General features: G+C 40.6%; 1 long non-coding RNA gene across 1 annotated transcript; it reads left to right on the top strand.

Moving 5' to 3' along the window:
• The first annotated feature begins 234 nt into the window (after positions 1-234).
• Positions 235-27,955, top strand: LOC142600413 (uncharacterized). The gene is made up of 6 exons (XR_012833884.1): positions 235-338; positions 1,231-1,317; positions 11,859-12,029; positions 14,316-14,505; positions 15,506-15,555; positions 26,793-27,955. It is a non-coding gene; the product is annotated as an uncharacterized LOC142600413 (long non-coding RNA).

Below are 27,955 nucleotides of genomic sequence, written 5' to 3'. Positions count from 1 at the left end.
ACCCGTTGGCAATTTCCCTAGTTTTTTCTTTTCCTCCCTCTATTCCTCCTCTCCTTCATCTTCTTATTTTCTCTGCCAGTTGCTATTATAAAGGAATAGCACTTAAATCCCATGTAAGTCTTTTTTAAATGTCCATAACATGTGTGGTAAAATATATGTTCATAGGAGTAGAAAATACTGTTAGGAGAAAAAAGCCTTCTAGGACACATCATGTATTACTGTGTCTTGGTTTTTCAGCTGTTCAATATGCAAACATAGAGCTACTCCAGTTTTTGGAACAGAATAAGAAACTTGGAAAGTTAAATGGATTTTGACAGCTGTTCAAAACTCGAGTTACAGTAAGTATTTCTTCAGTCTGATCTCCCAGGGTTTGATGATTCTTACGTGCAGGCATTCATCTGTGAAGCCTGAAAATCTTGTAATCTAATGCTCAGCTGCATTCAAAGAAAGTTGTGTAAGAAGATGAAAATCACTTTGCAGCGGGTTAAAGGAACAATATAGTTGGGAGATTATATAGGAGGCTGATCAGAGCTTAGGATGTTGCCACTGTAAGTCAGTGTTACTCTGTGTCAGTCCAAAGATTTATTCCAACTTTCAGCATCTGTGCATAAGATACCAGAGCAGCAAAGTAGTTACTAGTGTATAGCACTGCAGTGGAGAGAAAAACAAAAAAAACAGAAAACATAGACAGCAAAGTGAGGATCCGTCTATCAAGAAATCGCTCAGAAATCTCTTTATTCTTTCATTCATAGCATGAAGTTCAGGGTTTAGAATGTCCTGATATTTAGATGCAATATTTGAATGGTAAGGAGCAGAGCACTATTTAAAAAGGAAAATAAAAGTAGTAAGAATTGAATTGTGACAACTACGTTTCATTAAAAATGAGATTTTGATTAAAAGGAGCATAGTTAATGCCAGCTACACATGCGATACTGATTTCAGTACTGCTTTGCCACAGAAGGGCACTGTAAAACCAGCATGAAATGGTCTTTCTTGGAGACAAGTTCAATTTATTATCTTGAAATGAAAAATTTAAACTAGAAATGGACAAACCGTCATGCAAAATGGCAGTGGTTCATGCAATCTTCTTCTATTCTCTCTTTCACTTGCTTTGACTCCTACTAAATGAGGTCAAAAATAAAATGTACTATAAAATCACTAAGAGCCAATACTGAAAATTGGGTTTGCTTCCTCCTTAGCATTTCTCATTCATTTCTTTCTTTCTTTTAGTGATGCAGACCATCCTCAGCGGTGGGAGGGCTGGAGCAGCGCCCGGGGCAGGTGCTAGAGGGGACTCTCCCCTTCAGCCGGGCAAAGGTGAGTGCTGCTCCTGCACCGGGGTGTGCGGCAGGAGCTGGAGCGAGCGGCTGCCCCAGGCTGAGGGTCTCATGGGGATGTACGTGCCCTACGTGGTCTTGTTCTCAAAGCTTGCAGTGTGTGTAGCAGACAGGGATCAGGTACAGGAATATGTAAGGGGACATCGAGGCTACGAGGCAGAGTGCAATAAATTTGCCTTTGCAGTAACCCAGCTCTCTGCTTGCCATGCTTTTCGTTTATGACCATTAATTTCCAAATCAGCTTTTTGGTGCCAGGCTTTTAAAACTGGACAGAACAAGATGTCTTCAGTACTTTGTTTGATGGTCAACAGCAACATGAGCTCTGGTGTAAGATGGAGACTAGCTAGGGAAAGAGCAGCTGGAAGTGTTTTTTACAAGTGTCTCAAAATGCTGCTGTTTCTTCTAAACATCTGTGGTTTGAGTGCTGGTGGTGCAAATAGGCTTCATTGTCTCCTTTCCTGTGCTCTCATAGGGGTGATGGATTTCTGTCCTGGTTTTGGCTTGGAGACACTGCTGCAGGACAATTGGACTGCTACGGTTGGCTCAGTTTGGGGTTTTCTCTTTCCTGGGGACAGTTGTGCTCCAGCCTCTTCCTTCTTTTTTTATGGTGTGATGTGATGAGACTAGGGGCAATTCCCCTGGACACCCTTCTGAGAAAGGGGAAAACAGTCTTGCCTGTGTCATACTCAGTTGCTGCAACTTTTGCATCCAGACTCAAGCCTGTTGCACATTTTGCAGCTCTGGAGAACAGTGTGCCTACCAGCATTACTGAGAAGAGCGCTGTAATGGATTTCCCTCTAGTGATGAAATATGTCAACTACAGATTATTCTACATATCTGACATACTGGCACAGTAAGAGTAGTTATTTCTCCCTTCCTTTCAAACTGCCACTTTGAGAGGGGAAGAAAAGAGAATCAGAAGTTTATTGGATCTGGAATACTATGAAGTCAAAGTGTTAATAAGAGGACTCTTTACCATAAAAAACCAACCAACGAAACCCAAAGCAAACAAATGCAACTTTTTCAAATTAGAAAGTAAGTTTTGCACTAAATGCACCTTCACACCAAGTTTGTTATTCTGGATAAAAAACCCACTACATCTTAAGGCAAGGTGAGTATCATAATGTATTTTCTGGTGGAACAGGTAACTCTTTCATCAGTTCTCTTCTTAGAGTTTAGAAAATGTCTCTTCTCCAGCCCTGAGATGTCAGTATTTTAAGAGTTGTCATCCTATATCAAGATTTTAAAATTATAGCAGAAATAGGTGCTTCAGGGCTGGAAATGTTAGATTCAGGTGTGGATTCATCTAATTTTGCTCAGCCAATGAAGAAATTATTTACCTAATGTAAGAGTAAAATACATTAACCCATTTTCTTCTCTTATTATTTTCTAAAGAACTACTACTTTTGTAATCAAAAGTGTGTATTATTTCCCCTGAATAATTTTGAAATTATTGGCTATTGACAAATAAATTTGGCAGTAGGAGAAATGTTTTGGAGACTTGGAGTTTGACACTACTTGTAAAAATAGCGAGCCATCTACGAAGGAAGAGCCGTTAATGCGTGCCCTGAAGGACAGCAGTATAGGAGCAGAGTCTGTGTGGACACAGAGTGCCCGTGGGAGGCTGACGTGGAGAGTACCCAGCCACACCTTCACTAGTGGTTCATATCTGATTAGAGAGCAGGTAATTTACACCTTGCTCAAGGTGTCTCTTCTGCGGATATCCTCGGACACAAGAAGGTGTGAACACAGGGGAACGAGGTCAGAATTTAAAAATTTAGAGAAACTTGGGGTAGGGATCACTTTTATCATGGTGATAAAAGAAAGGTGGTACAGTTGGGTGGTAGTCACTGAGTACCATCACTGCACAGGGAAGATCGGAGGACATTTGTGGATTGCAGGTCCAGCAGTGCTACAATAACATACCAAGGAAAGGAAGCAATGGAAGAGGCTGCATGGGTGGTTGTGGAGCTGCCACAGCCAAAGATTGTTAGCTTAGTTTATTTTTAGGTGTAATTTTCCATGGCCTTGAAGCAGGACCTAGACTTGCTGACCTGTGGTCTTCTGCTACCTTATAGCTACGTGAACAATGTTTCCTGTGGTTAAATCTTAATGTCCGATGCCTGAGGAAGAGGTGTTGGCTAGAGTGATTCATGTAAAGAGTCAATCAAAAATGAAATGTAAGGAAATGGGGCCTCTCTAGTCCTGGTTAATTTGATGAGTGCAGAGAACTGAGTGATTAAATGATTAGGTACCAAAATTTTTAATGAGTTAAGAATTAGTCACAAGTTACTAAATGTTAAAACACTGGATAGGCAGCCTGATTAGCATAAATGGATCGTATCCCGATTAAAACCACTTTCTTGTATGTTATCCTTAGTTCTGTCAGAAAGACTTGATGCAAAATGCTAAAGCGGGGTTAGCTGTGAACAAATTTTTGGTTGACCCCTGACTTGTACAGTCACTCATCACTGGCTAAACCCTGCCCTGTGTCTGTGTCCATTAGATGACCTGAGAGAAGGGGCGAGGTGGGACTGAAGGGATAGTGAGCTTTTGACAATCATCCAGGACCCACCAAACACAGTCTGGGAGGGCTGCATTGCCATGACGTGCAGCTTTGGCAACGGAGGTCCGTGTTTGATGTGTCCCCTGGAACCACCTGCTGATTGGGGGGAAAGCGCCCACAGTCTCCAGCCTCCAGGCTGTGGCAGCAGGGCTGAGACCTGGTGTGGGCAAGACAACTGATGTGGTTTAAGCATCGTGGTTTCGGCAATCATCGGAGGTTTTCAAGACCCAACTGGACAAAGCCCTCAGCAACCAGGTCTGACCTCAAAGCTGTGAGCAGGAGGTTGGGCTGAGACCTCCTGAGCTCCCTTCTAGCCTGAACAGTCCTGAGAGTCTGTGACCAAGCGCTGAGCTGCTCTGCAAGTACCTCCAGGCTGCCCAGATCACAATGTTTGTGATACCTTACCTTCCTTTTTCCTATCCTTTCCTTTTTCCTTTCTTGATCATCTTTTTAGCTGCCCTTTTACATTCCTTTCTCCACCTGTCCCTATCTCCACCCAGATAAACAACCTGTCCCTAATCACTTTTTCCTCACTGCTCCCAGTTTTGCTGCACCTCACCTCAATTTTGCTATTTGTGATGCCCTCAGCCCTGGAGGGCATGGCTGAAGTGGATCCCCAGGCCTTGTCGGCTTTGCGAGGCACAATGCACCCAAAAGTCCCCCATGCAACCTTCAGCTGTCATGTTTGGCCCTTGCTCCCACACCTTCCCCTTAGAGCCCTCTGAAATCCAGCCATCCCTCCCGGTGCTCCTCCTAACTTTTGGTAGTTTCTCTCGCTGTCATCTGTCACTCCAGAAATTTCTCTATGTCCTGCAGAGAGATAGTGCCAGTGTGGGCCAGGGACCAGCTGTCTACCTGCAGCCATGATACATCATCTCATTTCTTCCTTCCAGCTTGCTCCTTCGGTGATCTCCCTCTCCCACAGCCCTTACCTCTCTCACCACCATTATACTCCTATTATTTAATGTACTTTTATCCACAGCATACTCAGCATGTGCAGAAAGACAAGGATAACAAATATTTAAAGAGCTTTCATCAATTTTTTTATGAATTTTGAAAAGCAGTATTTTCTGCAAACCCAGGAAGGGGAGGTGGGAGAAGGAGGGACATGATAGTTGCCAGACACCGTGCTCATCCTGTGTGCTGTGGTCATTAGAATTAGAAAAAAATCCACCACCTTGATAATTTTAAATTTCAGTCTCGGTGGTCATAAAATATTTATGCGAACAGATAACACTCACAGCAAAAACATCTCCCAAAGCTGGAAGGGTACAGAATCTGAAAAATAATCAGCATCACTTTAGCAAGACCTGAAAATCATTAAATATTTAAACTAGTCACTCTGAGGATTTTCATTATACTTAAAAAGCAATTATTCTTTTGCACATGACAACAAGAATGGTGTCTTCTGTGTTAGTAAATTTGCATCTAGGCTGTATATGAAGTCTATTATGCATATTTTAGAAATTAAAATAAATTATTTCTGTCTTTTAGAGTTGTTAACATCGCAATACTGATGTAAAAAGACCCATCTGTAATTAGATCTTTTTCATTCCCTTTGATGAGATCACATCTTCAAATGTTAATTTTGGATATATTACCATACAAAAATTCAGGGCACCTCACATTTTTTTCAGCAGCATATTAAGTGTGTATCTTCTTGGCTTTACTTGCAATAACTGGGCATTTTTCTGTAAAAAATCCCTAATGTAGGCAAGACCCATAAGCTAAGAGCTCAGAACAAATTATTTCTCTTCTGCAAGTGCAGTCAGGACCAAAACTGATGTTATATAGCAATCAGGAAGCCAGTCAAAATCTCTCAAGCCACTTCAAAGTTTTCAGCGTAGTTTAAATAGCTTAATGATGAGTGGGATACAGTTGGTGCGGCTGGAACATGAAAACTTTCTCTCCTGCAAGACCTTCATTAATGAAGATGAAGGAAAAAAAAATAAATTGGCAGCTCTCTGGCAGGCTTTGCAGGGCTGACTATGTAGGAACTGTTCGACCTTGTAAAGTCAGCAGATTTAAAACCTATTTGAGAGACAGTTCAGGTACCCAGTCTTGTTCCCATACTTCCTTAAAACCTATCCATTCAAAACAAGCTCAGATTTATATAACCCTTCATTAAAAACCTGTATCAGAGGTTATACTTGAGTAGGTTTTGATCAAATTAATTGTTTTGCTGAACTGTATCCAAAATACCTGTTTTGTTTGTATACCTTTCTTCAAGTACTTCTACACAATACTGTATGATTTTGGTTTCTTTCAGGCAATAATTGTTTTCTTACAACCATTTTGACCTAAGGCATGCAGTAGCATTCCTTAAATCAGGAAACTCAAACTTTTAAATGCTTTACAGCTTTACATTTTAGCGGCAAGATGCCAAAGCAGCTTTGCTTACTGTGTCGATTACTCCCATGTCAGGCAACAAGAACAGACCAAATAATCTTCAGATAAATACAAGGAGAAGAAAGCTGTTAAATGCATTTCAGTGGATATTCACGTGTCATAGTACTATAAGTGAAGGCATACAAAACTCTAAAAATAAGCAGCTCCCAGAGATGAGTGGCATGTCACTGCATGTGTGCATGTGTTTTGGAGAAGAGTGTAAAACACAACAGGGCTGAAATGTCCCAAAGAATGATTCATGATTTATTCAACTAAAGAATAGGATCCAAAATGCTCCTCATCTGAACTCATTCCTGATAAATTATCTGAGAAACGGGACAGACACCACTAGCCAAGCAGCTATGGCTGTTGCCCTTTTAGCAAAAGAAAGGAGCTATTAATTTTCTGCTAGTAGCATACAAAGGAATAACATGTTTCTGTGCTCTGAACTACCAAATCAATCACATATAAAAACAGGGCAGCAATTCTTTTTCTTTGGGATTTATTCTCTTCCGTTATTTGCAAGTAGAAAACTGCTACCCTGGGCCTTGGTGGGAGGTAGGTGTGAACCAGGGCAACCCATCACCTCCAAGGGACACGGCCGAGATGATAGATAAATGCTATCAAACTTGTTTGGAATATGGCAGTAGATATGGCAGCAGTTCAGTCTCACAAGTGGCACATCTATAAGCTGATGAACAATATGAGTTAATGGTGAATTTGAGAGAGTGTTTTCTCTTAAACCCAGGTTAAAAAAGTCTTTACCTGCAGCTGAAAAATATTTGAGGTAATGGCAATACAAATACATGGATTTTGCAGCCGGAATGAGTTACCCTAACAACTGGGACTTAATTTTCATAAATAAAAAGCATTTTTGTAAGCATTTTTTACTGGATCAGAAGTTGATATCCTCCATGAAGGTAAAGCAAACAAAGTGAGCTTGTTCACATTTGCACAAGATGGGTTCTGAGATGTCTCTATGTCCTAGTGAAGGTGTTTTGGTTCCCTTCGGCTTTCTGGATGGACCTCTCTTGTGGCCTTCAAAAATACTTATTTTACAACATTGCTAGGGGCCTTTGCTATGCCGGTGATAAATTTTAAATTAGTAGCCTCTTTAAGCTAAAATGACCCCTTTTCCTATTCAATATGGCAGTTTAGATTTTTCTGTAAGACCCAGTTTAGTATAAAACCATGAAAAGTTTCTGTAGTATGAATGTTTATTCATTCCTAGAATTCTATTTTTTCAGGGAAAAAATATTATTTAATGTGTTCCTTTTGTGCAAACTTCTCTTCCAGAAGGTCATACAAGAACCTGCATTTTGCTAGACCTGTGTTATTTTCTGTTAGGCAGTGATTTGGCTACTCTTAATCCGATCATGTTTGAATATGTCCTTCCTGTCGTATTTGAAAGCTCAGACACTGGGTACTGTTGGTCTATGGACTCATCAGCGTACATTTGTTAATTAAACACAAGAAGAAATGGAACAGTCCAGGAAAGGAAAGGAGGAAATTCTGTTGTTGTAGCTTCTCAGGGGTATAAAATCATGGTTGGTACGACTAGGTTAGAGAGGGACCAACATGCTCTGGGGCATCAGGTGAGGCTGCCTGGGGCCAAGCGTGAAGGACAGGAATGAAGGCAGCCCTTGATGGCCCCGCTGGTGGAGCACCACTGGAGATGAGATCCTGGCCTAGGTGGGTCCTTGGTTTGAATCAGTACAGCTTCTTCACATGTTTTTCCCTTTCCCTTACTTAGAGGGGGAAAAAAAATCCATTGTGGTAAGAAGTGGATGAGGTGGACAAAGCCCTGAGCAACCCAGTCTGAGCTCAGAGCTGGCCACACTGTGAGCAAGAGGTTGGACCGAGGTGCCCTGAGCTCCCATTCAGCCGGAATTATCCTGTGATCCCAAAGGGCAATTGTTTTCATGTGAAAGGACTCTTCAGCCATTTATTCAAAACTATGCTATGTGATGTAAAATTTTGTAAGAGTAACTTTGGATGAAAAAGAATTGCTTCCCACTGTATATGAAAATTAATTTTTCTTTAAATTGTAATTAAATAACTTCTGGTGACCTTCTAGTGTGTCTTAGGTATAAGAATCCCCTAACATTTATCTGCCCTTGTTTAGTAGTTTCTTCAGGGAAAAGATGATCCTGTTTCACATTTCTGGAAAGTCCCTAGCTGTTGTTGATAAACATGCTGCAGATATTTTAGTTAGAACATATTTTTGACTTAGTTTCCATTTAATTTATTTCCATTTACCATTTGTTTGGATATTGGCAGTGCTGGCTCTGGGTGTGGGATGTGTTAGCTTCAGATTACTTTCATAAGGGTAATCTGTCTTTTCCATGATTTCTCAGGTCCAAAAGCACAGTTCGCAATTTTGGGATACAGTTGAACCTGAAATGGTGGGTGTGTGTGCACTGGCTTTCTGCAAAAACCACTCCATTGTGCAACTACAGCAAACGGTCTTTGGATTTTAAAATTTTGGCAGCCTGTGAAGTTAAATACACACTGAGAACAACTGCTCAGAAGCGACTGAGTAATTGCCTTAATCAGACTTGAGAGGGGCCATGGCTGGTGCATGCAAAGCAGAGGGGAAGCGTCAGCGAGGGCGTAGGGGTGAGGGCATCACTGTTACCTTCCCTGGGGCCCTGAGCAGTGTATGATAACCTAACGTGTGCACGGGAAGGACCCATGTGTTCCCAGATTGTGTTGTGGGGCTACGCATCCGGGCGGGCGTGAAGACATGTCATGTGGTTTTGCATCCCTTGTTCTGACATAGTTTGGTTGCACTGACCTTGTGGTGTCCTATGAGTACTTAACCTGTAATGATGAGTTTAGCAAATGGGGTCTAAGAATTAAGGTCAAAGGCAATGTAACAGCAGATTGCAGCAAAAGTCTTCGATGAAACAGAGGTGAGCCATAGCTGGGGGGGGATTTAAATCACAGGTGTGCAGGTCGTGTGGTCTGTGGATTCAGACAGCATTGCCTGGTGTCCTTCTTGCCCTGTGCAAAAGTAGCAGATCCCACACAGCATCTGCACAGGCTTTTGGGCAAAGCTGGGGGAAAACTATTGACAGTAGTTTCTGTGGGTGCTGATGACTTTTTAAACTGAAGTCCATTTTGATTTTATCTGAGGTTTTGTCTATACAGTACAAAGTGTTTGTACTGGGCTGAGAGAGTATGCTATATGGCCTGAGCCATGCTATGATGCAACATTGGCATGGCATGATGCTAACGCATCCATGCTGCTTCAGCTGTCTCAGCTGTAGCAGATGTCTCCCCAATATTGTGCTGTACAGTGAAGACATATCCTTAATTTTACATGCTGCCACAATGCTCCTGGAGGTATACGCCTTCAGCACGTGTGCCTTGCGTTCTTTTTAACCCCTTTTGGGTGTACAGAAGAGGGGCTGGCTGGTTGAAAAATGCATGACTGCATTTCAGGAAACTTACAGAGGACTGTACAAGTGCTAAAAGCTACTGCAATTTCATTTAATAGTCTTAACATTTTCTCCTAACTGGCTAAGAATTGTCTTAAGAAATATTGCATAGGTTGCATATTGGCTATACGGTCATGTAAACTAACGTGCACTTTCTCTTGAATTTTGCCATGATACGCTAAAACATTTTGCATCTACGCTAGAAAAAAGGTAAATGTTTTGAACTAATAGACTAGTTAGTCTTTAATGGGGGCATATCTGAGAAGGATTAAAAGTTATTATCTCTAAATAGTTACTATATTTTCATGTGTATGTTCTTGACGGTTATTGTATTATGCAACACATTGTGATTAGTATGGTTGCAGTTTTGCCAATGTAGCTCTTTCAAATTCTTCCTTCCTGTGTTATTCAGGATTGGTTCCTGCAGGCTGACCTGCCAGGATGAATTCCGGGCAAGTGTGCAATTAAATATCCATCCAGTCAGAGGTAGTTCAGCCAAGTCAGTAGGAGTTTTTCCATTGACTTACTGACTCTAAGGTACTACCCATGGACTCTGAAAGACATTTCTTCACTTCTCAGAAACTGTTAGGCATATTCAATTAAACAGCTCCTTCCTTTGCCTGCTACGTCCCCTTTGTCGCTATGTTAATCTCAGTTATAACAAAAGATTTGTGCTGAATCTGTTTCCTGTTCACACACAAAAACTTTGAGTTATTTGGCTTTAGCTAGAGTTAATATTATCCTCTTAGGGGCCATGTGAATTTGGTATGAGTCATAGTTTGTTGACATACAGTATGGAAAGAAAAATAGTTTAGCCAAGTCTGCTGGTCATCAGAAAAAGTTTGTAAACTCATCAGCCTTGTTTGGAAGCTGTTTTCCCATTTTATAGTATGTAACTGTAGCTATGTAAAAAGTGATGCATGATGTACACAAAAGCACTATGAAATCCTATACCTGCTTTTTGTAAACATCAGCTGAACAAGTTAGGTTATGAAAAGAGAAAAAATATTGGTCTTGTTCAGAAAAAAACAAAGAAACTGCATTTCCAGCTACCTTTCATCTATTTTTCATTCAGGATAAAATGTCTGTCATCATTGCAAAACTTCGATGTAGTGTAAAGCATTAGATGATAACCAAAAAACAGTTTCAAAGCAAAGACATAATTCACAGGTCTGATTTTTATGTGGTGATGAATCCCAAAGCAAATGGAGCATCAGCAGATCTGAGGCAGCAGGCATCACTGTGTAGAGTCAGTTGATGTGAACCCCCCTGCTGTCAATAAACTTCAAGCCTTATTCTGCATGTTATAAATTCTAAACAAACCACCAAAGGGAAGAGATTTTTTCTTTTCTGGAGAAGAAATGAACTTAGATATTTTCTGTATTTCTACAAGAAACGAGAAGTCTAGCTCCACTTCCTTAGGAGTTGCCATATGATTTTCATTGCTCTGTGCAGCCTCAAAGACACCCATTCCATGGCCAACACATGTGATTAAGCACTCTCATTGGAAACAAAACAATTAAGATGAAACAATTAAATTATACGTTCAGTTATAAATAATCCTCATCCTGTTTACCAAGAGTTCTTATATCAAAAAGAAGGACTTAAAGTATCTAATCTACTTTTCCTACTTTATTTTCTTGTCTACTCCTTGAATTTGATTAATCTTGGGTAATAAAAATGAACTTTTTTCCTCTTTTATTTATAGACTTTTACCTGCAGTGCTACTAGAGTTGAAGTGCTACTCTTTTTTTGAAGAGATGTGCCTGAATCTTCTGTTTCTGGAGTCAAGTGATTTATCCAAGATTTTCAGTTTACAGGTTTGTAGGCTCTGTGACTGTGATGAAAATCAGAGCATATTCAAATTTAATTCAAAGCCTAAGACTCTAAATAAGGAAAATAAAAGGATAAGAAATTTGTGAATAGGTAGTGTTAGCATCACAGTTTATTTGTGACAAATTAAAACAATCACTACATAAACAAAATTGTGTTAGGGTTGATAAAACTCTGTTTTCTTAAAAAAGTATTATTTTCTTCAAAGTCTTAAATTCTGGACTTGCAAAATCTATAACTGTCCTGTGAAACATAACATTTATTCCTTATAGAGATTCTTCTTTTATGAAGTTTTCAGTCAAACAGCTGAAGACAAGAAGAGTTCTTATGTGAATCAAGAGGAACCCAAAGACACATCAAGACCAGCAAGTAAGAATGTCCTACAGAGACATATGGATATTTGGAATAGATGAGATTGAACCTAAGAATTCTGCTGACACTTTCAAAGTATGAAGATAGCAGGTAATGAGAGATCCTGAAACCATTTACCTTTTCGAACAGGCTACTTACTTAATTAATTAATGGTCTTCCAGACTAGAAGAGACATAACAGAAAAGTTTAGAAGTGTTATGTTTTACAGTTCTTCACTAAGCTCTGGAGTGCTAGAGATAACTGTAAAAAAAATAATAATGTAATGATTAATAATTTTAGTAACTACTAAAATATTATTTACAGAAGTTTGAAAATGAGTTGCTGTAAGCCACAGAAGTTCAGGTAGTAGCAGAGACAGAGACAGTTCTATCCCTGAAATCCTTAATGAATACACATGTGAGTACATCAGGTGCGGAATATTGCCATTGACTACACAGGCAGGGAAACCTGGCTCCTTCCAGTTCTGCATGGAGGTGGGCAAGTTGGAGCAGAAGACAGAGAAAGGTGGGAAAGACAGTTCCTCAGGCTGTACGATAGCATATTTCAAATTTACAGTGAAAAATGTGCACTGTTTTCAGCACTGGTAGGTGAAGAAATCAGTAATACAAACAGCATAAAACCGCTGCTGCTCATCAGGGATAAATGCTGGATATGGCTGGACCTGTTTGCACTAAAGCAATTATTTGTATTTTTGGTTCATCGCTCAATCGCAGACTGGCATCAGGACGACCAAAAAGATATAGAGGCTGACAGAATATAACATGTGGGATAAAAAGTGTCATTCTTTACTCTTAAGTAACTTCTCTCTAGTATCTGTACTTGTGCATCTCACTGCGACCGGCTCTTCTCTGATGGATGTCATTTTCTGATGCTTGCTTTATAGCTGTTCAGCACTTTTATTGCTCTACCATCTGTTCTAAACAGTTAAAGACACTTTTATTCTCAATTTTTCTTTGGGGATGTAGAAGAGGCATCTGCCTCCCAACATTTAAAATTTCCTAATATACATTTACAGATTATGTAAAATACCTCAGATACATTTTCAGTAAGATTTACAGATGTCTGACAAAAATTTAATTTGCTTACACCTTTAAATAAAACATTGTTGAAATCTGGCATGCATGCCAACATGGAAAACTGCTCATTTTGTATAAGAAATTAAAAAAGTTTAGCTTGAAATTAGTGGAGTTTGTAACCCAAATCCTTAATTTTAAACACGCTCTTCAGTATTTTGCTGAATGAGCATTCTTAAATAACTGCGCCTTTCAATTTTTTGAATCTGTTTTCCTAACAGTTCTAAATCTACAGAACACGTTTTACCAAGTCTTTCCATCAGAAAGCTCTGCGTAAACACCGATTAATCCGGTTACCACATTGGGAGCTCTGAAGTGGAAAAAGAGACTTGTTAAAGGCATCACAGTGGATTTAATGAGTCTGAGCTGGGCTTAAAACTAAGGAGTTTCAGTCATTAGGCCATGGAAATAAATCCTCTCCTGAGGCAAGTGTATCAAGGGAAGAGATGATGGTCTTGGTGGGTCCTCACTGATATCTGCTGGCAACCCTCTCCCCCAGTGTACCTGCAGAGCACAATTTGTGCAAGTTAAACAGTTTATACAAGTGACCGAAGACAATTTTGTAATTTTTTCACATTTTTCAATTGCTAGCAGGCCACAGGAGTTTGCAAACATTCGATAAGAGCTGTTGCTAAATGCCTTTGGAAAAACATTCTCTTCCATTGCTATAGACCTCTGCTCCAGCCTCTGCTTATCACCTTTTCTATGGTGACAGGAAAAAACGAAGGGCTTATGGACATGACTGCATGTAACCGAGACACGGTGGCTGAAGGAGCCACCCATCCCCAGGGTGACGTGGGACGTGCTAATTAAACCAGATCTGCCAGTGCAGGCCCTGCCAGGGACATCTGCCAGGGCTGCTGCAATAACGGGAGAAAAGTGCTGGGGAAAGGCTCTGTGGTGGTATTGGCAAAGTTTGCCTGGATTTTCATGGAATAAAAGGCCACATTTCTGCAGCAGAAGTTGTCAGCAGGCAAATCCAAAATCCCCACTTCAAATCAAAGGTTGCTGGAGCTGCCAGAAGAGGATCTTGGTATTTTGCATCAGACAGTGGAGAAACGGAGATGGTTTTTTGTTCAGCCAGAAACGGGCAAACTATCTTGACTGAAGCTTTTGGTGAAGGAGTGTGGGGGGGAAATGGGCTGATAACAGATGCTCGTTGTGCAAAATTTAATTCCAAGTTGTTAAACAACTGTAACAGAACTTTTCTAGCTTATATAGTTGGCGCCATTGCTTTGTATTCATCAAACAATAATTGCTAATACTGTGTGCCTTCTGTTCTCTCTGTATGCTGTTCATTCAGTTGAAATTTTTAACAGCACAGCAATGCTGTCAAATATGAAGTGCAGCAGCTGGAAGAAAAAGAGAGCATCCTTAGTGGCACGATTTTCATGCAAATACCATGCTCAGGGGACTAATTGCAAAGTTCACTTACCTGAAAGATGGAAAACCACTTGGCAAACAAATGTCTTCATTGGGCCAGAACGTTCAAGGTAGAACTATCTTACTGCTCAAAATAGTTTGATTTAATTATTAGTCGTTCATGAGGGAAGACGGATTACACTGAAGAAAAACGTGAAATCAAAATGACTGATGCCATAACTCCCGCTCATGGGCATCCCACAGACCCTTCTCCAGCCCCCAATTTCACAAGGCCCAAAAGTCCCCGGGTGCTGCTTTCCCCTTTGGGCGGACAGGCAGGCCATGGCCCCTGCCACTGCCAGCAATGCTGGGGGTGATGGAGAGGAAGCTGGAGAACTAGCACCAGCCCAGGGCAGCGCCTGCTCAGAGGGCTGCGCTTTCCAGGACCACAGCTTTTGATGGGCCAGAGCTGCGAAGGGCTTGCCATTCGGTGTTAACACCCCTGAGATACCTGCTGGCTCATCTACAGTGCTAAGGTTTCACAAAGAGAAGTCAGAACCTGCCAAAATCAATTTAATGAACAGGGGGTATAAATATTATGACTGGAAAATGCCATGATGCTTGAGTCCCCCCCAAGGCTTTCCTGACTGAGCCACCTGTCCCACACGGTGGCTGGTCTGGATCTGATACTGAGGAATCCGAAAGGGGTTTTAGAGATAACAATTGGTGTTTGAGAAGGTCTGGAGAGCCAAGGGAAGTACAGACATCTAAAAATAGTTTTCCTGCTAAGTAGGAGTTAATCTGTTTACGCTGGGCTTGCCTGTGTGAAAAACAGCAATTTCTGCAAGTGTAAATATTATATGCAGTTGAAAGAACTCTCTGATATTATAAATTTTCTATGCGAACTCCAGGTGCAATTAAAGTCATATTAAAATTTTAACAGAAGCATCAAAAGTATGTGCCATGTGAGTCTGCAGATCTGTTTATGCAGTTGCCTCTATTGAGTAGCAATGTCTACGCAAATATTTATATGTTCCATTAATTGGGACAAGAAAATAATACATATGTTTACCATTGCAAGCTATCAGGACATTCTTCAAACAGTAATGCATTTGGTGTTTGCCTTCGCAGGGCCACGCTAGAAGTGCAGTCTAAACAAACTAAAGATGTGAATTGAAAAGGTAAGAATTAAACCGCATTACGCAAGATTATGTGTACACTGTTAGCCAGAATTAGTGTCCTTAATTTGATCTGCTTTAGTTCTCCTTGGAAATCAAGTAAATGAAATTAAGACCACTTTAGGTTTTTTTAATTCTGAATGAGAATATCCACACAAAAGTGTAAAGAAATTAAACTAATCCACTTCAGAAGACTCATTCACATGCATTTTCTTGAGGCTGCATCCAGAAACCATACCTGATTCACTTGTGGAGATTGGGAAAGATTTCAAAGGCTGACACCTACAGCTCCTCTCTTCTCATTTATCGTCTTTTCTCTGTGTTGTTGCCCAGAGTCAGCAGATGTAAATGTGTGTCCATTCCTCAGCTCACTGCCATAACTAAAACCACTGTCAGTTGCCACTGGCATTCTGATTTTGGGAAATTAATTATGTGATAGAATATAATTATTATGTGATAGAAGGGTAGAGACTTAGAAGGGAAAGTGTGATGGTTGCTTAATATGCAATTTTTTTTCTTCTCCCAAAGGACAAAAATGAGAGGTTGCTTTATATTCACAGTCTGATTACTCTTGAGTAATTGCATAGGCAAAGAAACTAAGACATAGAATTCCTAAGAGGTTTCCTCCATATTAAAAGTGTTTTCTAGGTGGAGAATATTTTTACAACCGGAGAAGGAAGCAAAGGCTTAAGAGGGGATGCAGCTTCAGTATCCAACATGGCAGTGAGTGGCTTAGCCACCGGGCTGTCCTGAGAAACACAGGCAGGACTGCCACAGCCACGTCACCCAGAACTTTGTGACCACATCTTGGGGAGCACCTCCTGTGAGTCTCTGATTAGAGTGCTGATGGGAAGCACCAAGCCAAGCAAAAGTATACAGACCTCTTGCTTTTTTGAAGTATCAACATGTGACACTTCTGTAAAACAGGTCATGTCATGGGGGGTATATGTAGCTTCTGGGTCACAAGATAAAGAGCTCAGCCTAGAAGGAGGTTTTGCAGAGGGTGACTGTAAGGTAATTTTGTGATTAAGCTTATTCTTGGTTAGCTGATCCTGGACATGCCCCATGCAAGTGAGGGCATGCTGGGGGACATGCGGAAGGGGAAAACCAAAGGATGCATTAAAAAAAAAAAAAAAATCTAGATGCTTCACTTGAATTTTCTTTAACGTATAGGCTTATCTTGGATGCTAATGCAGGTCAGTTACCCTTACGTCTGCCACCTTTATTTTTTTCTTATCATCTCCTTGGATTATGGAATAAAATATTTATATTGTGGACCATGAAGTTGCCAATAAAATACATTTGTTAATTCTGTTTCATTTTCAAGGAATCATTGAAACTTTTTCCTTAACAGTTGTTTATGATGAAGTGCAGAAAATATGTTGAAATTTATTGCCTAGAATGGTGAGCGAATGTACAGTGCTCAGATCAAGCACTCACAATCTCCTTTATAATATGAAAATACGCTCTATTCAGCATAAACTACAGTTTGCATTAGAAACTTCAGTTTTCATGACTTGGAACAGTAAGCCATGGGCCCTGAAACCGTGACAGCAGAGATCCACAGCTGTGGATAGAGCTGCTGTAACTGAAGGGCTACAGGGAGCACCAGCCTGTGTGATAGTTTCTAAAAACTGCTGAGGTCTAAAAATTGCTGATGATGGGGAACTCCATCTCATTACTAAAAACTTCTATTAAGTAAAACATATCAGGAAATAACCACCCTTCTTTGTACTTTTTTTTTTTTTTGGCTTTTGTACAAAGGCTTTAAGGCAAAATATCTGGCAGTGCAAAGCTGTCATTCTTTGGCGTCTAGGAAGGTGGTGCTAAACTACAAATTATGGCAAAAGCTGAGGGAGTGTGCATTCTTTGCAGATAAAGAGGGACTTACCGATGGTAATTACTGTTTCTTGGAATCCAGAAAGAATGTAGAAGGAATGCTGTTGGTAGTCGAAAGGGGAGGTAAATGGGCTTAGGGTAATATTATTTATCATCTCCTAATAAAGTTTCCAGTTCAGTGTTAGGAAAGCTCAATCCTCTCTGCAGCATCTGTTACTTTGTCATACAAGAATGAAGATCTGCTCTCATCTTTATGGTTTTTTTTCCATGGCTGGTGAGAATCTATTATGAAATGTCCTAGAAATCTTAATTAATGTGCACGGACATGAAATAATGTAAAATTTGCAAGTGTTGACTAAAAAGATATTTGAAGTAAGTGTTCCCACTTACTTCCACCAACTTTTAAGCAAATGTTCAGTGAAAGCCGAGTATGATGCGGCTGGACCTGCTATTTACAGCGAAGAGACATTCAGCAATTATTGCCTTCCTTTTTGCTTGTGAACTACAGGCAGACAGATTATTGCTTTGTTGTACTCATATATTTGTTCACTAATACAAATAATTTGCTCATTTCCAACACACTTGGGTTTGCGGATTGTTCCCTGGCTGTTCACTGCAATGTGCTGATGTCATGGTTTAACCCCAGCCGGCAGGTCAGCTGCACACAGCCACTCTCTCACTCTCCCCATGGTGGGATGGAGGAGAGAATCAGAAGAGTAAAGCGTGAAAACTCGTGGGCTGAGATAAAGACAGTTTAGCAAAAGCCACGCGCAGAAGCAAAGCAAAGCAAGGAATTCATTCCCCACTTCCCATGGGCAGGCAGGAGTTCAGCCATCTCCAGGAAAGCAGGGCTCCATCACATGTAATGGTGACTTGGGAAGACAAACACCATCACTTCAAATGTCCTCCCTTTCCTCCTTCTTCTCCCAGCTTTACACGCTGAGCGTGACATCATATGGTATGGAATATCCCTTTGGTCAGTTGGGGTCAGCTGTCCTGTCTGTGTCCCCTCCCAATTTCTTGTGCCCCCCCCAGCCTCCTTGCTGGTGGGGTGGTGTGAGAAGCAGCAAAGCCCTTGGCTCTGTGTCAGCACTGCTCAGCACTGACGAAAACATCCCTGTGTCATCAACACTGTTTTCAGCACAAATCCAAAACATAGCCCTGTACTAACTACTATGAAGAAAAATAACTCTATCCCAGCCAGAACCAGCACAGCTGGCTAGTTTGGGCACACAGACTGCTGGCAGCAGTTCCTCAACAGGGATGATCTGTGTAATCCTTCTGGGGCCGAAGCAGCTGTAGATCAAGGTCTATGAGATGCACATCCAAGACACAAACCTGCAAATTTCTCTTTGCATGTGTTTCACAATATCCACTAAAAGTCAGCTGAGGGAGCAAAATCTCGACCAGACCACCTGTTAGACCACTTGCAATGTAAGATAACATACCCGTGTTCAGCTGGATCTTGTTTCCAGATCTGCTTTTCCTCCTTCTTTCTCACCTCGGGCAGTTGTGCTCCCAGGGGACTCACGCTCACAGGCTCTGTACCCTGTCCCTGCACCTGGAGATGAGGAGCTGTGCTCCAGCCTGCCTGCTCCTCCCCAGCCAGACCCATGGGGTTAGTGAAAGAAAACTTTCTGAGGGGTTAAGCTATAAAGAGGCAAAAAGAAAACTCCGCAGTACCGTGTGACGGTTAGGCTTAAGATGATCTTCCAATCACATTGTGGAAATTACAGCATTGTAATTTACAGTGGGTGGCAGTTCAATGACTTTTAATTGCTATTAGTCATGCAGCCTATTATATCGTGGAGCGACGTGTGTGCTCCCACTCACGGCACGTGGTGTGATGGCTCCTGTTCGCATCAGAAAAAAGCTGCATCCAGCTCAGAGAAATGTATTTTATTCTTTAGATGCATAAAGAAGTTGATACTGTCCTGAAGTGATGGGTTCTGTTCTGTTATGCATAAAAATCTTTGGTTTGCTCTGTTTTTTAATCTGAACTTAAAAGTGAGGTTCTGCTTCTTGTCACATTCTTTTTCAAGTCCAAAGAGCTTTTCACTAAAAGCAGAGATTAAATGTAGTGCAGGGACATGGGATGTCCAGGAATACCAGGCTTAGGCTACTGGACACTTTAGCCTTTCATTATCAGCATTAATATTATCATTTTCCTGTGAAACTTCCTGTATAATCATGGATTTCTTGAGGTATGGCCTGAGATAAAGGTTGATATCATAATTTTTTTTTAATGTCATGACATAATATGTAATAATTTCTTTACTCATCACTTTAGTAGACAGAAGTGATCAGATCTTCTTCCTGGAAAAATGCTTTAGAGTACCGGACTTGACATGTGTTTAAGAGATGTGGTCAAGAGCTTCTGAAAACCCGTCCCTCTGGGTTTCTCAAAGTCATTGCTTTGTTCTGAGAGTCCTGCCTACCTGCCCAGGCTTTCTGTGGCTTTACTTCGTTACATGATTCTCACAACACTCATTTGGGACAGGTGATTATTATAGCAGAGAGAAAGACAAAAATACTCACTCTAGGCCCACAGAAGGGATGAGTGACAGAATTTAGTTTAGGATTAGTATTTCCTGAGTCCCAGTCCTGTGCTCATTACTGGTTTACATGATGCAGAAAATATCTGTATCGTTACTGACAAGTCCTTATTTCTACTAAGTAAATTATTTCAGTGTGAAAGCCTCATGTAACTCTGTACATTGCGGCAGTGATGTATAGGCAGTTCCAAAAATATCCACATTATTTCTTGTCTTTAAAATCGCAGTGAGGTCTGCACGGAGTTGCTGCAGAAAGCATGGCTTGAGGAACGTGCGTGGTACGCAGAGGTCTGAAGGATGGGCCTGCAGGTGGCTTCCAGCAATCCATTTCTTATTTCCAGGGAAGAGATGAATGATTCTTGAATTAGAGACAGGAACCTTCCCTGGGGCTCCAAGAGTGAATATAATATAGTTTTAGAAAGCCATGAAATGCCTGCCATTTGAAAGGTGGAGACTCCCACAGATATGACACTAGTGGGCACAGCAGCAAAGCCCTTTATAAGTCATCACAATGACCTCAACATGGATATGTATGTGCTGGTTGAACTCTGTCGCAAGGTACAGCAATGTAACCACATCAGAATGGGCATACAGCAAAAGTAATTAATGCTCTGACACAACAAGGTTGCTCACTAGACTTCACTCTGTGGAATACATACTCATTTTCTTGACATTAATCTGGTTTAATTTTTTGGAGTATTAGTTTTTCTTGGATCTTGTGCATGTATGTGTTGATATTTATGTTGTGGTTGATAATTATTTCAGAGATATCATGTAGGAACACTTCACTTAGCACAAGGCCAGTCCTCCATGAAAAAAAAGTCACTGTGTCACATCCCTCATGTGGGCGGTACAGCACGATGGCTAGCCTGTGAGTAAATGGGGCTGACTGTGACATTGGTAGTTGGTTTAGAATTAATATTTCCAACATGAAAAAAAGCATGTTTTTTTAAAAAAACATAAAAAACAAATCCATAAACTTTCATTTTGGTATTCCATCCCAAAGGCTGGCAACTGCTAGCAAATGCAGCAGTATTTTTACCAGTACAACGCAGGATGGAGTGAGGCATTATCAAGGAGAAACTGCCATTATGATTCATTCAGTGCAGGTGAAAAGATTAGAGTAGACTGCCTCTAATCTTCCCACAACTCACATACTTGTAGTCCTTATCTGACTTCTTTTTAATTCCCTTAAAGTATTTGCCACCAACTGAAGTCTGGAGCTATTGTAGCTGTCAGTGGTTGCAGGTTTGGATGGGGTGCTGGACATCAGGTCAAAAATGAAGGGTTCTATCTGACCAACCATCCAGAATTCACCCATTCGTGAGTTCCATGTGGCTTATACAGACCACAGTGATCTCAGAAACATCAATGGAAACCTGCTCTTTGACATGACTTGGTCAGTAGTGGTAGGTTTCTGGCTTTGAATGGCCTCAGAACCTGGTTTACTTTGATATTACATGAAAAGCTTACCAAGATGAGATCAAGAACATATATACATATATATGTATATGTAGGTAGGTAGGTGTTTCTATTACTTATACATAATGTACATTATATAACATATATGCTCTACCTTATATATTTATATATGTTTATATGTATATGCATATATATGTATTTATGTAGAGGCATATGCCACATTTCGTGGCCTTCTGTGATGGGGTTACAGCGTTGGTGGATAAGGGAAGAGCAAATGATGTCATCTACCTGGACTCGTGCAAAGCATTTGACATCATTGTCCCCCATGACCTCTTTGTCTCTAAATTGGAGAGACATGTATTTGATGGATGGAGCACTCAGTGGATAAGGAATTGGCTGGATGGTCACACTCAAAGAGTTGTAGTCAACAGCTCGATATCCAAGTGGAGAACATTGATGAGTGGTGTTCCTCAGGGGTCAGTATTGGGACCATCACTGTTTAACAGCTTTGTCAGTTACATGGGCAGTGGGATTGAGTGCACCCTCAGCGAGTTTTCCAATGACACCAAGCTGTGTGGTGTGGTCGACATGCTGGAGGGAAGGGATGCCATCCAGAGGGACCTTGACAGGCTGGAGAGGTGGGCCATGTGAACTGCATGAAGTTCAAGAAGGCCAAGTGCAAGGTCCTGCACGTGGGTCCAGGCAATCCCAAGCATAGCTACAGACTGGGCAGAGAATGGACTGAGAGTAGCCCTGAGGAGAAGGACATTGGGGTGTTGATTGATGAGAAGCTCAACATGAGCCAGCAGTGTGCGCTTGCAGCCCAGAAAGCCAACCGTGTCCTGGGCTGCATCAAAAGAAGCGTGACCAGCAGGTCAAAGGAGGTGATTCTCTCCCTCTGCTCTGCTGTTGTGAGACCCCACCTGGAGTACTGTGTCCAGCTCCGGGGCCCCCAACATAAGAAGGACATGGACCTGTTGGAGTGAGTCCAGAGGAGGGCCACAAAGATGATCAGAGGGCTGGAGCACCTCTCCTATGAGGACAGGCTGAGAGAGTTGGGGTTGTTCAGCCTGGAGAAGAGAAGGCTCCAGGGAGACCTTATAGCAGCCTTCCAGTACCTGAAGGGGCCTACAGAAAAGCTGGAGAGGGACTGTTTACAAGGGCTTGTAGTGATAGGACAAGGGGTAATGGGTTTAAGCTGAAGGAAGGTAGATTTATATTAGATATAAGGAAGAAATTCTTTACTGTGAGGGTGGTGAGGCACTGGAACAGGTTGCCCAGAGAAGCTGTGGCTGCCCCCTCCCTGGAAGTGTTCAAGGCCAGGCTGGATGGGGCTTTGGGCAGCCTGGTCTAGTGGAGGGTGTCCCTGCCCATGGCAGCAGGGGGGTTGGAACTAGATGATCTTTGAGGTCCCTTCCAACCCAAACCATTCTACGGTTCTATATGATTCTACGAAAGTGCAAATAGTTGCAGAATGTGGCAAAGGGCTGGTTCGGATGACATTGTTCTTTGGGATTAATTGTTCAATTTTTGATGGGGCAGGGATGAATTCCTTGACTTTTATTTTGGATATAAACCATCATGTATCATATGGTATATTGATATACCTCCAGATTTTCAAAGGCAATACATTGAATTTTAGACTGTCATTGTTTCATGTAGAAATCAGACACTCAGTGAAATTAAAATTATTTCCCTGAAATCATTTCACTTTATTTACCTTAAGATATGGTAAAATATTTGGTAGCTATAAGATTATTTATTATCCAGATGATGCTGAATTACAGGCTGTAAACATTGACTTCATACTATCTTTCAAGTGAGTCAGCATGATGGAAAAGTTGGAGCACCACAGGAGAAAAGCCACCAGTTCTAGAAACCTTGGAAACTGGAAGTGTAATATTTCTTCCTCAGCTTTCATTCTGCTAAATTAAATATAGGTAAAGAAGAGAAATGCAGACATGGAAGTTAGGCATAATATTTTGAAGGAAAAGAGAAATATATGTAGAGGCTGGCAAGATTCCCAAAAAAAGTGTTAAAAGAGAAATTCAGGGAAAAGAAGTGGGAAGAATACAAAAAAAAAAAATTAGTAAAGTAGGACATCTTTCACGGATGTTTTCAGGGAAAATAGTCATGATTTATCATGAGACTTTTATGCCCAAGATGCTTGACAGAAAGCTGCTTTCTGTTTTAAATCTTGAGGTATCATCTCAGCTATTTTTCTCCACCACTTTCATCCTTACCAGTGTTACACACCTGAATATGGTGGCTTTGCAGCCACACGGAGGAGGAGAGGATGCCTGGACCTTGCCAGGTATCATGCCAAATAGCAACTAGTGGCTTTCTGAAAATCTGTGCTATGCCATTGGGATTTGGCTTTATGTTATTAAACACAGGGTAATGCATGATCCCAGGGAGCATACAAAACAGCAATTCTCTTCCAGCTTGTCTATGGATGCTGTAGCACTAATGAAGCAAATCAGATCTCAGCCACGTATTTAGTATGTGTTTAAAAGAGCTGTAATAAGACATTGTTATGGCTGAGATTGTTATGTTTTTAGTGAAAAAAAAAAAAATTAGGATTGAAATTGCGAACCAACCCCCTTCCTATAAAAAGTGAAAATGTGCTTGGATAAATGAAGGTTAATAGAGTTAATTGTGGCAAGTAATACAAGAAGGCAATTCATGCTAGAAAACATAATTGTGATTCAGATAAAGGGGAATTGTAATTAAATGGGGGTTGGATAAACATGATTATCCTGGAAAGGTTTCCCACCACAGTAGCGGGAGGTTTTAAGATGCAGAGGCAGACGTGCATACGTGATCTGAAAGTAGAGACGCCACTGCCACCGGCCTCCCTGGGTGCTCCACCGCGGTGGCAGGATGCCCACGCTGCCGTCCCGTGCGGCAACACGGGCCACAATGGCAATAACTGGCAATAAACGGAGTTAATTTTGAAGTCTGTTTTGCCTGCGACTCTACTTGGCAAGTGATCTCCCTGTGTTCATCTCAAACCACAAGACTTGTTCCTGCTGTTGCCTGTTTGCACCTCCATCTCGCTGCAGGGGAGCAGCGGTGTGGGAGTCTGGGTGCTGGCCAAGGCTAACCTGCCACGGCATGGCTCCGGGACGGAGAAGGTGAGGGCATCCCACCCCAGCCAGAGGGACAGGGCCCATGTGCTCTCCCCACACCGACACCTCAGGCAAAAGCCTGTGCCAAAGTCTATACAACAAACTTTTATATAGATGGGTCAATATTTGTACTTGCCATATATGACAACTAGACCTGACGTTTTCCATTCGTTTAAAATCCCTGGTACTGTCTTTTAGACGTACCGTGTCATCTCCTTTATGCAGATAATTATAAGCTTACTTACTACGTTTTTTCCATAACCGATATTATTTTTAATGTGGATATTTAAAATGAAATGCAGTAGTTTGATACTGAACACTGAGAGGATATAAACTTTTCTCTGATCCACAGCAAACAGGGGCTTTCCAAACTGAATTCCTTTACTGAAAGGGGTACTTGTGCTTATTTATGTCAAGTTACAAATGTTCCTTGATGACTTGTATGAGATGAAAGGAATCAAATTTATTCTTCCTACGACAACTACAAGACTTCCAAACAAGCTTTTATTTTTTTTTCCTTAACTTTCCTTTTACTTGCAATGTATTTTTGCTACATTTTCTACTTTTAACTATAAATCATTATGAAGAAAATCTAAATATACTGAATTTGAATACAGGATGGTATTAATTCACATTCTTCTATAATTCCTGTAATTATTTTACGTAACACATACAGAATAAAAAAACCCCTGAGAACTTACAAAGAAAAACTATCAAATACTTCTGCTGTTCAATTATTTACAGTATGGCTTGGAATCATTGTTTCATAATCCTTGGTATACTATATCATAATGATATATATTCCCAGCTACCTAAGGACTTTGTGCACTGGAGTTTTATTATTCTCTGTTCTGAGCAAGTGAACATCTCTCTAGGGACTAGGCCTTTTTTTTTTTTCCCTCCCAAAAAAAAGAGGGGAAAAAAATTCCTCCATTTTTCCAATGCTAACTGTATTCTAGAGCTGCAAGCAGACTTCACAACCCCATATACAGAGGTCAGTTATGAGCTTTTACTGTTGTCTTTAAGCTTGATCTTTGAAACTTTTTATCCTTTATCCTTTAATCTTTTTTCTTTTTCTTTTTTTCTTTTCTTTTCTTTTTTTTTTTTTTTTTTTTTTAAATCTTTGTGCTTTCCTTCTGTGTTTCCATCAGCTTACAGGCTGTAATGAATCCTAAAAGTGGGCTTTGACTCAAAATGTGCCCCCAATGTTTTTTGGACCTAATCTTTAACAGGTTAGGTTGCTGATAATTTACACATTGGAATAATCCCATGAGTATTAGGATGGATGGCACCCCTTGTGATAGTGAGATGAGACTGAGAACAAAGTGAACTGAAATTAATTGTGAAAAAACCCAGCACATCTTCTTTGTCTTTTTATTTCTACAGTGGGCATGTGATACAATAATTGTCTTATTCACATTCCTGTCTTCTCTGCTTGTTAAGTGAGTTTGTTGAAGTTTCTTGTATCAGACATGCATTTATTTGCAGCCATTCCCCAGATCATGACTCCATTGCCTAAATCAGTTGTTGAAACTTGATTTCCATGCTGGAATTATTTATGTATCATCAAGGTCATTTTTAAACTCAATCAGTCATGCACAGCAACATTTTTCTTTCCCACTCTAAAATCCTATTTTCTTTGCAATGACCTTCTGTTTACTGAAGCTTAGTAAAAGAGTAGTCATTTTTTTGTATTTTAAAGTTTTCACAAAATTAATTTGTGATGACCCACCAAGAATACACAGGACCTAGACTCAAATAGAGGTCATGTACATGACAGAGTAACATTATTATTCCCACAAACCAACTCTAAGGACCTTGGCTGCCTAAACTATATACACAAGTTTTGGCATCCACCAAAAAGAGGGCAGAGATGGTAAAGTTAAGACCAGTTGCACACCTGCTTCAAATAGATTTTGAGTAGTCTGCCATACAATGTTTCTGGCAAAACAGTGTTTCTCTGATGACTGACATATTTTCATTTTCTAAAGAATCAGAGTTTGAGCATATATATATTTATTAATTCTGCAATGCTCAAAACTTAACTCTGGAAAATGTGTTTAATTTCCATGAAAATGTCATTGCTTTGGCTCTGACTTCTTTTTTTCCCCCACAGCTTTAGTAACAATAAAATGACAGTTTCACATCCGGAAGTTACTGGCAGACGCTAGAATTTTGTGCTTTCCCAGAGAAAAAGAGAAAGCAGCTTTAAAAAGGAAACACTGAAATGTTTATTGCTTATATTTACCAAAAAGTAAAACTGAACCTTTCAGTTACTTTGCTTTCTCCCCAGCTGAGCATCATCCAGGGAAAGGACGGAGCCCTCTGAGCTGCTTGCCACGCAGAAGGAACTCTGCGTGGCTTACTGGTAGCACAATGATCCGGTGAGGCTGGGACAGCGTTTTAAGGAACAATCTAGGCTAACAGTCTGCAAAATTACAACAGGTTTGCTTGCTTTAAACAGGATTTGAGAAAATAATTTTTTTAAACATGGATCCCAGCTTGGTCCATAGGGACCAACAGAACTTCAGCCTCACAAGGAATATGGAAAGAAGTAACTAGTTCTTACAAGACTTCCATGTTAGCAAGAGTCTAACTTTTTTTTTTTTTTTTTTGGCAGCCAGACTACATAGATATAAAACTTTAATACTCTTGAAATCTCATGAGGCTTAAATAGTCTCACTGGTGATATGTATCTAGCTAGGAGGAGGATGACAAATCAAGCTATGAAGTTCCTCTTTTTTTTCTTCACTGAAGAGATTTTACTAGAAAAAGGATTCCCAAAAGCTTTCCTCCACTGAGACTTGAAAGCATTTGAACTTTGTATTTGTCATTTGGCCATAAGAATGGTAATGTATCTAAAGGTGGATTTCTTCTACTATTTCTTTTACTTTGCCTTCATTTTTTCAGGTGTATTGTCAGCTTTTTCACGAAGCAGGAAAAGTGGCTTCCTTTAGAGTTTTGTACCCCCATTCCAGAAATATAAAGAAAAATACCCTTGTATATCTGTTTAGATAGCGAGGTGATGCAGGCAGTAAAAAAATAAATCATGAGGAGCACTTTATGGACTGAGGCCACTGATAAATACTACTTCTAGACAGACAAGATGGGAAGGAGAGAAGTTTAAATGGAATACTGCATTTTTCAGTATGTTTTGAAGGTAACAATATTCAAGGCTGGATAGTTTTCTTAAAAAGACACCAGTGAAGATCTCACTACCATTTGGCTTCCTGAACATTTTGTGTGCGTATGCCCATCTTTCTCACTGTTGCATTTAGCTAGCGTTTTGGTAACAGGACTAGAAAGCCTGATGAAGTACATTACTTATGGGGTGCTTTAGTTATACAGAAACAATAGCTTTAAAGGAATACCAAATGTTCTCCTGACAGGAGAACATTTCTAGAGCTAAAAATCCCATTTATGTGGCCTTTTGCAAATGGGAGAGTAAACAGCACT

Source organism: Balearica regulorum, chromosome 2 (assembly GCF_011004875.1).
Source record: "Balearica regulorum gibbericeps isolate bBalReg1 chromosome 2, bBalReg1.pri, whole genome shotgun sequence".
Lineage (NCBI taxonomy): Eukaryota > Metazoa > Chordata > Aves > Gruiformes > Gruidae > Balearica > Balearica regulorum.
The sequence above is the reverse complement of the archived record's forward strand: the minus strand, read 5'-3'. Positions and strand labels throughout refer to the sequence as shown.